The sequence below is a fragment of the Ceratotherium simum genome, chromosome 15 (genome assembly GCF_057802395.1).
Source record: "Ceratotherium simum simum isolate JZ-2026a chromosome 15, ASM5780239v1, whole genome shotgun sequence".
Classification (NCBI taxonomy): domain Eukaryota; kingdom Metazoa; phylum Chordata; class Mammalia; order Perissodactyla; family Rhinocerotidae; genus Ceratotherium; species Ceratotherium simum.
In genome coordinates, this window is record NC_141914.1 from 50,756,433 (window position 1) to 50,760,147 (window position 3,715).

Here is a 3,715-nt window from a genome sequence, read left to right on the forward strand (position 1 = left end):
TTGGCTCCGGAGCAGGCAGGTGACCCTGCTAGGCCAATCAGATGCTCCCTTCCTGGTATTTGAATCTTAAGCTGAGTGATAAAAAGACTAAACCTGATTCGAGTTCCTTCCTCTTAGCAATAGAGCCCTTGCAAAGCTGTCCTCCTTGTGCTTGCCCCTCTCTGAGTTTGATTTTCCTGAAAAACTGTTCTCTTCCCAAAAAATCCTGTTTTCTTTTCCCCCTGCCCCCCAAAAATCTCTTTTTTGTTTCATCTAGCCAGAGTCTGTTTCTCTTGCTCATAACCAAAACCCCTCATCTAAATATTTTTCATAAAGGCCAGGTAGGTTAGGGACATATTATGAAGCCTTGCATGCCAAACTAAGGCCTTGGCACTTTAGCCCGTGAGCAAAGGGGACACATCAAAGGATGTCAAGCCGGGAACACACATGTTGAGATTTGCTTGTTGACAAAGCAGAAGGTGGGCTGGAAGGAGGTGAGGGAGGAGTCATCCAGGAGGGAGATGATGCAGTCTTGAGGCACTAAGGAGGCAGTGAGAATGCAGAGGAGAAAGGGCGCCCGAGAGGAACAGCCAGGGTAACATCAATGGGAAAGGAAGCGGTCCAGAACCCGGGTTCTGGTTCTGGTTGCAGGGAGCCCAGGAGGAGAAGCAGGTTCATCTCTAAATCTGAGCAGTAGAAGTGTAGGACATCCTGAGTGCCATCAAAAGCATAACCGCTTCCAGTGAGGAAGATAGATTTGGGAATCAGTTTTGATTTTTTTGGTTTCTGTCTTATTTGTTTGTTTTTTCAGAAAATTAATAGTTATAAAACTTTTTTTTTTTTACAGAATCAGTATAAAATAGCAATAATTACTCCATAATCATCAGAATTATTTATAATCACGGTCTTGGCTAGTGGGACTGAAATCAACAAAAGGTCTTGGACTTGGCTCAGAAATCATCCTAGGAAGCCTGCCTCCTTGATGTCTGTCATGCTTAGCTCTTATGAGATGACTGGGTCCTTTAAAAAATAACAAGTATCTCTTTATTCATTCTTTGGAGGCTTCAAGTGAATTTGGCAGCATTCATTAAACACCTTCCGGCTCTTGTCACTTACCACTTCATCCACATTCGGTTCTGACTGAGTCCATTTCAACTTTGTCTGTTCTTTTCTAAGTTGCTTTAATAACATTAAATTGTCCAAACTCTTTTCTCGGAAATTTTTTTTACTACTGATGAGATCTGAGCCATACAGTTTTTTATGACTCTGTTCCTACTTGCATGAGCTGACATCAAAGACTCCTAAAGTTGTTTACAGGTTTCATTGGTATCAATTTTCCCTACAACAGAAGCTGTTGGAACTGCAGCGTTTAATTCATGTACTATTCTTCACTTAATCATCCTCATCACCTTGAGTAATTCCTGGAACTCGGCGAACTCCTCACAGTTCACAACCACGGTGAACTGGGCGCCGCCATATTGGACTGGGAATCAGTTTTTAATCAATGTCCTGAACAAGTCCAGAAGTACTTGTCTGGGAGGTACTTACCGGCAGGCTCTCAGAGAGTGCCCGCCCTCTGCCCCACCCCCGCCCTTCTTGAGGTCTGGGCAGCTATCAGATTTTGAGGCTTCCTAATCCTTGGACCTGCTCTGCTATATTCAGAATTAACTGCCTGGGTGCTCTGAGAACCATTTCCTGCCCTTCTCTTACTCTTCTATCTACATTTCCCAGGCTCCTTTGACCTCTGGCTGGCTTCTGGCTAGTTCAGCCAAAGGGAGGCACTGGCAGAAGACTGGAAGGTAGGTGGAGGGGAGAGACCAGGGTATTTCTCCCTCTTTTGCTGTGCTTTGGGTGGCTCCTTCAGGATGGGCTGAGTCTCCTCCATGGCCCCAGATCCCACAGGACAGCCTCTCCCTCTGTGGTCTCAGCCTTCACCAGGCAGCCCCACTATAGTCCCAGCTCCCACTAAACAGCCCCAGTTTCTGCGTTCCAGACGCATGGCCTTCTTCCATTGCTTCTCCATTGCCTGGTAGTGGCTTCTTCCTATTGCCAAACTCTAGGTTACTTCGTCATCCTGTTTGGCTTTTCAGTGGTTCCATTATTTGCAACCAATTCCCTGAATTAAATTCTGTCTGTTTGCAATCCTAAGGTGGTTTCTGTTTTCCTGATCCCTGTCTTAGCAGCTAGTATATGGTGGGGAGCTAGGGGCAGAACAGTGGTGGAGGTGAGGAGGGTGTCTATGGGTTTCAGTTAGGATAAACATTAATGATGAAACCTCAGCCTTCTGCTCTGCATAAATTTACCACAAGCAGCAACCCAAACATGAGATTGCCTCAGGCTTGAAGTCTAAACCTAATGATTCAAGGGGCCCTCTATTAGTGAGGACTCTTTTGAGTAAAAGTGACAGCGTCCCAGCTCAGACTAGCTTTGACCGAAAACAACGGTGCTGGCTCCAGGGTCACCTAGAACTAGAGACCTGAATGTTGTTGGGCTCCCTGCTCTCCATCTCTCATGTCTGCTGCTCCTCTTCCTTCCTACTATCTGTAGGAAGGTATTTCTACAACCTTCACAAGGTTGACAGACACCATGGATACTGGAAGCTCTCTAACTGAAGAAGAAAGGTCTCCTCCCTGAATTTCAGTTTGAAAAATGCCAGGAGAGAACTTTGTTGGCCTGACTTGGATCACACATCCATCTTCTGGACTTTTCATTGTGGCAAAGGAGGAGGGTCATGGTCCCATTCAGACCCAGCAGCTAGTGAAGGAGAAAGTGCAGTGCCCCTAAAGGAGAGAAGAAAACTGACGAGGACACTGTGGGAGCTGTGTCTATAACTAGACTCTCCTCCTGGTCAGAATTCCTTTGGTTGTAACTGACAGAACTCTACTAGGAAAACTCTATTAGGAGTGAGGGTATTGGTTTCTATAACCAAATAGCATTTGTGAAGCTGGCCTCAGAAACGATGGAAGCAGGCCCTGTATACCAGAAAGCCTTTTCTATTTTCTTTGGTCTCTACCTCCCTCTGCATTTGGCCTCTTTTTCCCAGACTCACTTTTTCCACAAGGCTGGAACCACAGCTGCTAAGAGCTTCCAGGCTCACATCTTCCCAGTCTTGCTATCAGGGAGGAATGCGCTCTGACCCACAGCTCCGATAAAGGATGGGCTATGGCTGGTCCAGTTTGGATGAACTGCTGGCCACCTGGGCCAGTCCCTGTACACTCAGGGCAGTGAGGTACTATGATTGGCCCAACCTGAGTCAAGTGCTCACCCCAAAACCAGGGAGGAAGGGCCAGGTAAGACAAGGGAGGCGCTCATTCTGATGGAATGGCTAGTTCAAAGAAGGAGCAGTTCCCCCAACCACAACCCCATCATTTTATAGAGTCCTGTGGAATGGGAAATAATGCCCTAGACATATAGCCTTGGGCAAATCACCTGAACTTTCTGGCTTCTAGTTTCTTCATCTGACCAGATATTCTTTCTGTAATGGTCTCTTCCAGTACCCACATTCACTGAAACTTTCTCAGTGGTTCTCAAACTTTAGGGTGCATCAGAATCACCTGGGGAGCCATTTAAAATGCAGATTCCTAGGCTCTGTCCCCAGGTACTGTCTCCATAGGTCTGGGGTAGGACCCACAAATCTCCATTTTACTGAATGAGTCTTGTGCTGGTGATCCCCATAGCATACTTTAGAAGTAATGAATGGAATGGCTTGAGGTTCTTGCTTAGACACTTTGCGACT

General features: G+C 46.3%; 1 pseudogene; it reads right to left on the minus strand.

The window, feature by feature from the left end:
• Positions 1-1,023: 1,023 nt before the first annotated feature.
• On the minus strand, positions 1,024-1,864 carry LOC101389866 (protein MIX23 pseudogene; annotated as a pseudogene).
• Positions 1,865-3,715: the final 1,851 nt, after the last annotated feature.